The sequence below is a fragment of the Bos indicus genome, chromosome 12 (genome assembly GCF_029378745.1).
Source record: "Bos indicus isolate NIAB-ARS_2022 breed Sahiwal x Tharparkar chromosome 12, NIAB-ARS_B.indTharparkar_mat_pri_1.0, whole genome shotgun sequence".
In the NCBI taxonomy this organism is placed as follows: domain Eukaryota; kingdom Metazoa; phylum Chordata; class Mammalia; order Artiodactyla; family Bovidae; genus Bos; species Bos indicus.
Window position 1 is genome coordinate 72154107 of NC_091771.1, and position 12475 is coordinate 72166581.

Sequence of the window (12475 nt, forward strand, 5' to 3'; positions counted from 1 at the left end):
TTTACAATATTGTATTGGTTTTGACATACATCAACATGAATCCGCCACAGGTATACACGTGTTCCCCATCCTTAACCCCCCTCCCTCCTCCCTCCCCGTACCATCCCTCTGGGTCGTCTCAGTGCACCAGCCCCAAGCAACCAGTATCATGCATTGAACTTGAACTGGCGATTCATTTCATATATGATATTATACATGTTTCAATGTCTTTCTCCCAAATCATCCCACCCTCTCCCTCTCCCACAGAGTCCAAAAGACTGTTTTATACATCTGTGTCTCTTTTGCTGTCTTGCTTTTAGGGTTATCGTTACCATCTTTCTAAATTCCATATATATGCATTAGTATACTGTATTGGTGTTTTTCTTTCTGGCTTACTTCACTCTGTATAATAGGCTCCAGTTTCATCCACCTCATTAGAACTGATTCAAATATATTCTTTTTAATGGCCCAGTAATACTCCATTGTGTATATGTACCACAGCTTTCTTATCCATTCATCTGCTGATGAACATCTAGGTTGCTCCCATGTCCTGGCTATTATAAACAGTGCTGCCATGAACATTGGGGTACATGTGTCTTTTTCAATTCTGGTTTCCTCGGTGTGTATGCCCAGAAGTGGGATTACTGGGTCATAAGGCAGTTCTATTTCCAGTGTTTTTAAGGAATCTCCACACTGTTCTCCATAGTGGCTGTACTAGTTTGCATTCCCACCAACACTGTAAGAGGGTTCCCTTTAAGTCATCATTATCTTGAAAGGAAGAGTTTCCTTATATCTGTAAAATGCTAGCTAAAACCAGTAATATTTTAGACAAAAATCATAAAAATTATAACCATATTCACAAGTTCACTCAGCATCTAGTCCTTTTTGTTAACAGTTTTATGAACCCATCAGACTTTTTGTTAGAATTATATAATTCCTTACAAAGTTTAGCAGCAAGGTCTGAAATTTATCAGAAACCTGTATTTATTAAAAGTCCTTCCTATGAATCTTCTTGAAGATGAAGCACTTTGTAATACTATCTGAGTACAAAAATAACAATCTGTAAATGATAGAAGATTTTTCCATAATTGTGCATGCTATACAAGTTAATACACTGTATTTCTCTTGTTCATCTGTCTTACATCATTTGAATCTCCAAGGCCCCAGCCAGAGAGCCTAGAAGAGTAAAAGAAAGAGGAATTTTCCTCTCTCCTACACAGTAAAATATACATAATGTAAAATGAACCATTTCCACCATTTTTTAAATGTACTGCTCTGTGCCATTAATTATATTCACATTGTTGTGAATCCATCTCTAGAACGTCTACATCTTCCCTTTAGATTTTATTAGGTTTGTCATAGCTTTCCTTCCAAAGAGCGAGCGTCTTTTCATATCATGCTGCAGTCACTGTCTGCAGTGATTTTGGAGCCTAAGAAAATAAAATCTCACTGCTTCTACTTTTTCCCCATCTATGTCCCATGAAATGATGGGACCAGATACCATGATCTTAGCTTTTTGATTGTTGAGCATTAAGCCAGCTTTTTCACCCTTGTCTTTCACCCTCATCAAGAGACTCTTTAGTTACACTTTGCTTTGTTCCTCTAGAGTGGTATCATCATCAGTTCAGTTCAGTTGCTCAGTCGTGTGCAACTCTTTGTGACCCCATGGACTGCAGCACACTAGGCTTCAACTGCATATCTGAAGTTATTGATATTTCTCCTGGAAATCTTGATTCCAGTTTGTGCTTTATCTAGTCTGGCACCTTGCATGATGCTCTGCATATAAGTTAAATAAGCAGGGTGACATTATACAGCCTTGTCATACTCCTTTCCCAATTTTTGTTTGTCTGAAGAAGTATTCATTTTTCCTTTACTTTTGAAAATCATTTCACAAACTATAGAATTCTAAATTGGTGGGGGTTTTTTTGTTCGTTTTCTCTCAACATTTAAAACTTTTCCACTCTACTCTCTCCTTGTTTGGATGGTTTCTGAGTAGAATTGGATACAATTCTTATCTTTATCCCTTTATAGACAAAGTGTTTTTCTTTAATTTGAAAATAATAAGCATAGTTTTAGGGTTTTTTCCTTCTTTTCTGTTACACTACTGTTTATTTCTAGCATTTATTCTTTGTTCCTTCTTAAAATCTACATCTTTCTGATTCTATTGCCCACCTATTTTTGCATGCTGTATACTTTATCCTTTAGAGCCCTTGATATATTAATTATGTTATTGTCATTGTTGTTTAGTCACTCAGTCGTGTTCAACTCATTTGTGACCCCATGGACTGTAGCCCACCAGGCTTCTCTGTCTATAGGATTTCCCAGGGTAGAATACTAGAGTGGATTGCCAGTTTCTTCTCCAGGGGATCTTCCTGACCCAGGGATTGAACCCAGGTTTCCTGCCTTGGCAGGCAGATTCTTTACCACTGAGTCACTGGGAAAGCCGGAGTTGCTTTTACTGTTTGTTTCTTTTTTAATTTTAATTGGAGGCTAATTACTTCACAATATTGTAGTTGTTTTGACATACATTGACATGAATCAGCCATGGGTGTACATGTGTTCCCCATCCTGAACCCCCCTCCCAACTCCCTCACCATCCCATCCCTCTGGGTCATCCCAGTGCACCAGCCCTGAGCATCCTATCTCATGCATTGAACCTGGACTGGCGATATGTTTCACATATGATAATATACATTTTGTTGCTAAGACACTTCAGTCATGTCCGACTCTGTGTGATCCCATAGACGGCAGGCCACCAGGCTCTCCCGTCCCTGGGATTCTCCAGGTAAGAACACTGGAGTGGGTTGCCATTTCCTTCGCCAATGCATGAAAGTAAAATGTGAAAGGGAAGTCGCTCAGTCGTGTCCGACTCTTAGCAACCCCGTGGATTGCAGCCTACTAGGCTCTTCCGTCCGTGGGATTTTCCAGGCAAAAGTACTGGAGTGGGGTGCCATCGCCTTCTCTGGATAATATACATGTTTCAGTGCTATTCTCTCAAATCATCCCACCCTCGCCTTCTCCCACTGAGTCCAAAAGACTGTTCTATACATCTGGGTCTCTTTTGCTGTCTCACTTTTAGGGTTATCGTTACCATCTTTCTAAATTCCATATATATACGTTAGTATGCTGTACTGGTGTTTTTCTTTCTGGCTTACTTCTGGTCTGATGTTTCCAACATCCCTGCTATTCCTGTTTCCGATGATGCTTTGTCTCTTCAAAAAAAAATTTTTTTTTTCTTTTGCATTTTGCTGTGCCTTGTAACTTTTTCTTGAAACGTAGAAATGATGTCCTGGATTAAAGGCACTGCTATAAGTGGATTTTAGTAATGAGGAGGTGAGGTGTGAGGGCAGGCATATCACATAATTAGGTCTCAGCCCCTCAGTGAGCCTCTTCCTCTGGACTGTGAACCTCACAAGTGTTTCTCATTTTTCTCTCCCCCACTCCTTCCCTTATATGGGACAGAATAGCTCAAGCCAGCTGGAGCTGGGTATTCCCTTCCCCAGGTCAGTTGGCTCAGTTAATACTCTAGAGGATTAGACTCTAGTACTAGTTTTCCCCTGGGAAAGGCCTTCTTCAGAAGACTGAGTGTTCTGATTATTTCAAATTGGCTCCTCCTCATCCCCCTACTCCCAGCAGGAAGGCTAAGGAGACTTTCCCTGGTATTTCCTGTAGGATCCCTGTGATACTCCTGGAGGCAAGGTTCACAGTATTATGAGTCCCTTCATTACCAGGTCCCCCTGGGGTTTTTTACTCTCAGATTGTTTACACTGAGCCTCCAGCAGTTTTTCAGCTATGGCTCTGGTTTCCTCCCCAAGCGTAGGCTCCCATGGTGGTTTCACCCTGAGAAGCCTCAACTTCCTCTGTTCACCTGTGGGCCTCCCCAGTCTTGGGAGTGGCAGTTTGCCTCCTCTGACAGATGCAAAAGGAAGTCTCCCTTTCCTTTTTTTCAATCTATACTCACCTAAGTTATCTTATCCAATACCAAGGACTGTTTTTCATTTTTTTACATTTTTGGTTTTTTTAATTTTTTCTTTTTGCTCCCAGGTTTATAGAAGACTGACTCCTTGGTTTTCATGTTTTGGCTGTTTCTCATCTGAGTAGGCTTCTTGACTACGTAATTAAAATCAGGGCTTGTCAGCCATCTCCAGCTACTCTCACTTCTTGTTCTTCATCAGTTCAGTTTAGTCACTCAGTCATGTCCGACTCTTTGTGACCCCATCAATCGCAGCACACCAGGCCTCCCTGTCCATCACCAACTTTCGGAGTTTACCCAAACTCATGTCCATTGAGTCCATGATGCCATCCAACCATCTCATCCTCTGTCGTCCCCTTCTCCCCCTGCCCTCAATCTTACCCAGCATCAGGGTCTTTTCCAGTGAGTCAGCACTTCTGATGTTATCTTGTTCATACATTAACTTGTTTACTGTCTATCTCCTACTAATTCAATGTAAACACTGTGAGAAGATAAACCTTACATGTTTTGTAAGCCATTGATTCTTAGTACTTTGAAGGGTACGTGATGTGTAATAGGTGTTTAAAAGCACTTGGTTAAAAATAATTCATAATTTATTTAATCATGTTGCTGGTGCTAAACTTGGAAGTTAGGGTGTTTCTAAATTCTATTATAATTTAATAATAATCATTGCTCTGAGAAACATTTGTATATAAATGAAGTTGTGCATGAATAGTTTTCTGTAAGTGACTTTTTTGCCTTCATCTTCTTGTAGGTAAAAATCCTATTGGGTAAAAGAAGGTGAACAATTTAAGGCTTTTAATAAATATTGTCACATTATTATCTGAAAAGGCTATTCTAATTTATAGTTTACCAATAGTATATTACAATGCCTATCACACTTTTAATTAGCATGAGATGGGCTGGATAGAGCACAAGCTGGAATCAAGGTTGCCGGGAGAAATAACAGTAACGTCAGATATGCAGATGACCTTATGATAGAAAGTGAAGAAAAACTAAAGAGCCTCTTGATGAAAGTGAAAGAGGAGAGGGAAAAAGTTGGCTTAAAGCTCGACATTCAGAAAACTAAGATCATGGCATCCAGTCCCATCATTTCATGGCAAATAGATGGGGAAACTGGAAACAGTGGCTGACTTTATTTTGGGGGGTTCCAAAATCACTTCAGATGGTGACTACAGCCTTGAAATTAAAAGACACTTATTCCTTGGAAGGAAAGTTATGACCAACCTAGACAGTATATTAAAAACCAGAGACATTACCTTGCCAACAAATGTCCATCTACTAAAGGCTATGGTTTTTCCAGTAGTCATGTATGGATGTGAGAGTTGGACTATAAAGAAGGCTGAGCACTGAAGAAATAATGCTTTTGGACTGTGATATTTGAAAAGACTCTTGAAATTCCCTTGTACCTCAAGGAGATCCAACCAGTCCATCCTAAAGGAGATCAGTCCTGAGTGTTCATTGGAAGGATTGATGTTGAAGCTGCAACTCCAATACTTTGGCCACCTGATGTGAAGAACTGACTGATTTGAAAATACCCTGATCCTGGGAAAGATTGAAGGTGGGAGGAGAAGGGGACGACTGAGAATGAGATGGTTGGGTGGCATCACCAACTCAGTGGACATGAGTTTGGGTAAACTCTGGGAGTTGGCGAGGGACAGGGAGGCTTGGCGTGGTGCAGTCCATGGTGTCACAAAAAGTTGGACATGGCTGAGCAACTGAACTGAACTGATTCTGTTTTTTTAAAAGTGTTGCTAATTTAATAGATGAGATTGAATATATTTGTATGTTTATATTATCTTATTGCAGATGGTGATTGCAGCCATGAAATTAAAAGACGCTTACTCCTTGGAAGGAAAGTTATGACCAACCTACACAGCATATTATAAAGCACAGACATTACACTGCCAACAAAGGTCCATCTAGTCAAGGCTATGGTTTTTCCAGTGGTCATGTGTGGATGTGAGAGTTGGATGGTAAAGAAAGCTGAGCACTGAAGAATTGATGCTTTTGAACTTTTGTATTGGGGAAGACACTTGAGAGTCCCTTGGACTGCAAGAAGATCCAACCAGTCCATCCTAAGGAGATCAGTCCTGGGTGTTCATTGGAAAGACTGATGTTGAAGCTGATACTCCAATACTTTGGCCACCTCCCGTGAAGAGTTGACTCATTAGAAAAGACACTAATGCTGGGAAGGATTGGGGGCGGGATGAGAAGGGGATGACAGAGGATGATATGGCTGGATGGCATCACTGACTTGATGGACATGGGTTTGGATAGACTCCGGGAGTTGGTGATGGACAGGGAGGCCTGGCGTGCTGTGATTCATGGGGTCTAAAAGAGTTGGACATGACTGAGCTACTGAACTTAACTGATTATCTTATTATTTGTATTACTTTGCTCTAATTTTCTTTTTACTTACTCTTTTTCTAGATTGTGAGTCTATTGAAAACAGGGATTTCATCTTTTTAGGTATATTCTTTTCTGAGGACACCTTTGTCAACTCTTAGCAGTTTCTAGACACTTATCTAAATAATGAACTAGTTTTCCAAAAGGCTTAATTCAAAATAACTGAAGATCCCATTATTATTATGATATCTTAATGTGGTTTAGTCACTCAGTCGTGATCCCATGGACTGTAGCCTGCCAGGTCTCTTGACCCATGGGTTTTCCCAGGCAAGAATGATGGAGTGAGTTGCTGTTTCCTTCTCCAGGAGATTTTCCTGACCCAGGGATCAAACCTGAGTCTCTTGCTTGGCAAGCAGATTCTTTACCATTGAGCCTCCAGGGAAGTCATTGGCCCACATTGATCAGTTTTGCTTCAGTTTTTACATCAGGGCTCTATATGATAGTATAATGATGCAGATATGACTGAGGGCCAGTGGGAAGTAACACAGGTAACTCATTACTAATAACAAAGTTCTGAAATGTGAGTGTGACTTCTTTCCATGAATTAGACCACATTCAAGATTTGAATACTAACATGGTCCTTATTTACTTTCTTTCTTAAGTGGGAGAGAAATTTTTGGTGTTAAATTCTGTCCATTGGTTACAGCAGTGCTGTCCACAGAAATACATAGTGAGCCACATCTATAAATTAAAATTTGAAATAACCATGTGAAAAAGATAAAAGGGACAAGTGAAAGTAATATTAGGAAGACCTTTTTGAAACTATGTGTCAAAAATATATCAGCATGTAATAAACAGGAAAAAATCATTGAGACGAAAAAGAGTTTTATGCTATCTTTGAAATCTGTAGTGTATTGTACAGTTAACTGCTAAGTCACTTCAGTCGTGTCCGACTCTGTGCGACCCCATAGACGGCAGCCCACCAGGCTCCCCCGTCCCTGGGATTCTCCAGGCAAGAACACTGGAGTGGGTTGCCGTTTCCTTCTCCAATGCATGAAAGTGAAAAGTGAAAGTGAAGTTGCTCAGTCGTGTCTGACTCTTAGCGACCCCATGGACTGCAGCCTACCAGGCTCATCCACCCATGGAATTTTCCAGGCAAGAGTACTGGAGTGGGGTGCCATTTCCTTCTCCAATTGTACAGTTAAAGCACACCTCAATTTGGACCAGATGCATTTAAAGTCCTCAAAATCATTATGTGAATAGTGTTACTGTATTTGACAACCCAGGGCTTATAATATTAATAAGGATTTTCATGGGTTCAAGAGAGTGAATTTAATTTTCATAATTGGAAGGATGTTCCTCATAGGTGTCATAGTTTGGGTTCCCCCAGTAGCAGACCATGAGGCAAACATTTGCATGAAAGTGGTTTATTCTAGATGTGATCCTAGGAAAACACATGTATGGAGTGGATAAGTGAGACAAAAAAGGGAAGGAAACCAATAAAATTGTGTGTTATCAAGAAAGTTACTGCTTTTGTAACTGGGTTCCTTCCCTCAGAGTCACCCTGGGAGACAGAATTATTTCAGCTGACAGGCAAGGGCACTGATCTACCCACTCCCCATCCATCACTGGTTTAGGGCTGAATCCAGGGTTTTTTACTTGCTTTGCATATGGCCCCAGTGTGGTTCCATAGCTAGAAAGAGGCCCTAAGTGGATAGTTGCAGATAAGCAGTGAGCTCCTTAATCCTTGAGAAGAGTTAGAGAGCACGAGCTAGAAAGTAACAGCTTCTGCTCCAGCAGGTCACACCATCCAAGAATGGATCCTGTTAGCCTCAGGAGCCCTAGAGACTTGATGTCACTGAGACTCTGCTTTGTACTAATCGTCCTGTTCACTTATGTATCCCTAGTTCCTGGAATAGTAGGTGTTCAATAAATAGTTGTTGACTGTATGGCTTTCCCTGAGTACCTGCTTCACTCTTTCAGGCTCTGCATGTAAATAAATGGGGCACATGGTTACCACTCATGTGTCATGTCCTTAAAACTCCCTCATCAGAAAGGAAAGAGAAGTTTTCTCTTTCTAGCTCCAGCAAAAAAGAAAACAGAAATTACCTCCCCCCCGCCCCCCGCTCAACATTCTCAAGGAAGAAATCCAATTGGTCTGGTTAGCCATGAGGTTATCTGTGGGCCAATCCCTTTGCATATTGACATGACATATTATGATTGGCTAGATTTCAGTTGGGTGCCCAGCTCTGAGTTTACAGAGGTAGATATATTACTAGAAGGAGGAGTGATAGACAGATTGTCACCATATTCAGAACTATGGATACCCACAGGATTATGTTTAAACTGTGAATCCCATTTATCATGTATGTCTTGATAGAAAAATGCTTGAGGACCAGCCTTGTCCCACCCGAGCCATTTGAGTTCTGTTGTTAAACCTGCTGCAGATTTAACACAGCTTTGACCATATGTCAGATATGCTATAGACCAGTGGTCTCCAACCTTTTTGGCTCTAGGGACGAGTTTCATGAAAGACAGTTTTTCCATGGACCAGGGAGGGTGGGATGGTTTTGAGATGATTCAAGCTCATTACATTTACTGTGTACTTACTTATTTTATTATTATGTTGTGACTATATAATGAAATAATTATACAGCTCACCATACTGCAGAATCAGTGGGAACCCTGAGCTTGTTTTTCTGCAAATAGATAGTCTCATTTTGGGGTGATGGGAGAGACTGACATCTGAAGTGTACTGTTTATGTCCAATCTACTCTGCAATCAGATTTTGGTTGCTGTCAGTGCAGAAAAGCCTGATTCCCAAAGATAGCTTGTTGAATATGGAAGCAGACTTTTCAGTGCTTTGCGGCAATCTCAGGACATTCTGTCTTTAATCTAGAACATACAGATATTTGAAATTGTTTCAAACATACTTTTTAGATTATCATCATTTACAATCTCAAGAAGGTGATCCTCTCTTACAGCAGATAAAGTCGATTCACCTGGCTTATTTGCAAATGGATCACAGATCTATTCCTTCCCAGTTCAAGAGTGTTTTGTGGTGGGGAAGTAATGCTCAAACTCTTTCAAAAGCTGAAATAGGTGATCACACACCAGCCAGGATGAAGAAGGCCCTGGATCAGTCTCTTTCAAAATCTCGTTAATATTTGAAAAATGTCAAAACCCCCGTGTTCACTTGTTACCTCCATAATTCCAGTTTGGCATTGAATGCAGCCACTTTATCTGCTGACGTAAACAGAGTTGTCCTTCTCCCCCAAAGTGATAGACAGATTGAGTTCATTGAGAAGGTTGAGTATGTCAAACAGGTAAGCAAGGTTTGCAATCACTTCTGTGTCATTTAAAGGTGCTGCCAGAAATCTCTGGAGCATCTCTTGTACCTCAAAAACTCTGGCTAGTGATCTACCTTTAGAAAGTCTTCTCACTTTTTTGTGCATAAGAAATGTGTGTGCTTTTCATCCATCTCCTCACAGAACTGCATGAACAGACGTGAGCTAAGGGCATGCACTGTGATGTAGTTGATCATTTAGTCACATCCTGCAAACATTGTTAAGTTCAGGTGACACTTTTCAGCTAGCCAGCATTTCTCTATGGATAACAGTATATATCGACTCACATTTAAAAGTGATCTCTTTGACCCAAGTAGTGAAACGATAAAACCATCCAGTCATGGCAACCACTGTGTGCACAGACCAATACAAAATGACCAATTCAGTTTTCCTGATATGTAATTTCAAAGACTTAAATAATTCTGTAGCTGTGGTATTGATTGGCAACAAAAGTGCACACAACATACCCTCGTGCACATCCTCCTGAAAATATAGCTCATAGAAACAAGCATTGTTGCCTTTTTGTCAACATCAGTAGACTTGTTAAATTGGATTGCATACCACGGTGACTCATTCTTTCCTACAATTGTGTCTCAGTATCCTCTGCTGTTTCACCAATTCATCTAGCTATGGTCTAGATGAATTCATCTAGCCAAAAGAGGGAAAGATGCCACCTTTTGAACTGCAGCCTCTCCTAAAAGTTCATGACAGCTGTCCTCAGCAGCAGGCAGGATTGACTCTTCAGTAAGAGTGAAGGACTTTTTAACTTTAGCAATAATGTTCACCACTAAGAATGATGCTCTCAGTGCAGACACATTTGGTGAATTTGTAGCCATCACTAATTGCTTCTGTTCTTCGTGTTCACATATTTCCTTTTGAAAAACTCCAAAGGCTTGTCTTTCAATGCAGGGTGCTTGTTTTCCATGTGACATCAGTTGTGACGGTTTTGTGGCTTCATTGCCTAACTGGTTGCAAATATATGTGTTGCACTTAACCTGTAATTGAAGTAGAACTCTTGATATTTTATCTTAATTGAAGTTTTCTTTTGTTGGCAGTCTTAGACTGTTTTGCTGTCTCATCATTGGGTCTCTCCCTCTTATCGAAGAAGATCCATTTTTTACTCATTTTTGCTAAAGTTAGCTTGTGGACTTACCAAAACTGTGACAGTATGCAGTGCAGGAAAGAGGCACTAATGGAAGTAATGGGCAGGCTTTGTGCACACTAAAATTAGTGCTGGATTCTGCCTTAAAGCCTGTCACAAGATGCAGCTGTGCAATTGAAGAACCACCTCATGTGCTACTGTACAGCCTGCCAACAGATGCAGCTTGTCACTTGCCACTCATTGAAAGGGTCTTGATATGAGTCTGCAAGCAATTGGCTTATTATGGACCCTCTGCTGTCAACCTCTCTGCTAATGATAATCATACTTGCAGGTGCTCCCCAGTGCTAGCATCATCACTTCAGCTCCACCTCAGATCATAAGGTATTAGATTCTCATAAGGAGTGCTCAACCTAGATCCCTCACATGAGCAGTTCACAGTAGGGTTCATGCTTCTATGAGAATCTAATGCTGCTGCTAATCTCACAGGAGGTGGAGATCTGATGGCAATGTGAGTGATGAGAAGTGGCTCTAAATACCCATCAAGCTTCTCTTCCTCGCCCATTGCTCACCTCTTGCTCTGTGGCCTAGTTCCTAACAGGCCATAGATCAGGGATTGGGGACTCCTGCTGTAGACCATATAATAATTTATAGTTTTCACAGATACAGATTTCCCCCATGATCCATGAGGTTTATTTGGAAATGAATCATCAAGTCCAACAAGATTGAATTTCTCCTTAGATGTTGTTTTGTCAATGGCTGGCTTCATTAACTCAACATAATATATTCAATGTTCATCCATGTTGTGGCATACATACATGTATCTATCTTTATAAATAATATCCTATTGCGTGTAATACCAGATTTTATTTATCCATTCATTAGGTGGTGTACACTTGCTTCCTCCCACCCCTAACACCCCTAATTATTATCTTTTCATGAATAATGGTGTTATACCATTAGTAACTAAGTTTTCATGTGGACATATGTTTTCATTTATCCTGGATAGATAACTATGAGCAGAATTTCTGGGTTATGTGGTAACTTTGTGGTTGTACCATTTTACATTCCCACCAGCAATACATGAGAATTCCAGTTTCTGTACATCCTTTCCATCACTTGTTATTGTTCTTTTAGTTGTAGTATTGAACAATTTCAGATCAGTAAACCAGTGCAGATAGAGGTCTTATGACATCTCCCCCATGTTTGTAAGCTCTGTATCTGGCCTAGTGGTCCTGCACCTGAAAGGCATTCACTGAACACCTATTCAAAACAAAAAGTTTTTGTCATTTTTTAATTGAAAGGTAATTGCTTTATAGAATTTTGTAGTTTTCTGTCATACATCAACAAGAATCAGCCATAGGTATACCCATGTCCCCTCCCTCCTGGATCTCCCTCCCATCTTCCTCCCCACGTCACCCTTCAGCCTTTCGCAGATTCCCTGTTTGAGGTCCCTGAGTCATACAGCAAATTTTTATTGGCTATCTATTTTACATATGGTATTGTGAATTTCTATGTTACTTTCTCCATACATCTCCCCTTCTCCCTCCTCTCCTCCAATTCTATCCATAGATCTGTTCTCTAAGTGTGTTTCTCCATTGCTGCATTGAAAATAAATTCATCAGTGTCATTTCTTCAGATTCCATATATATGTGTCAGTATACAATTTTTATATTCCTCTTTCTGACTTACTTCACTCTGTATAATAGGCTCTAGTTTTGTCCACCT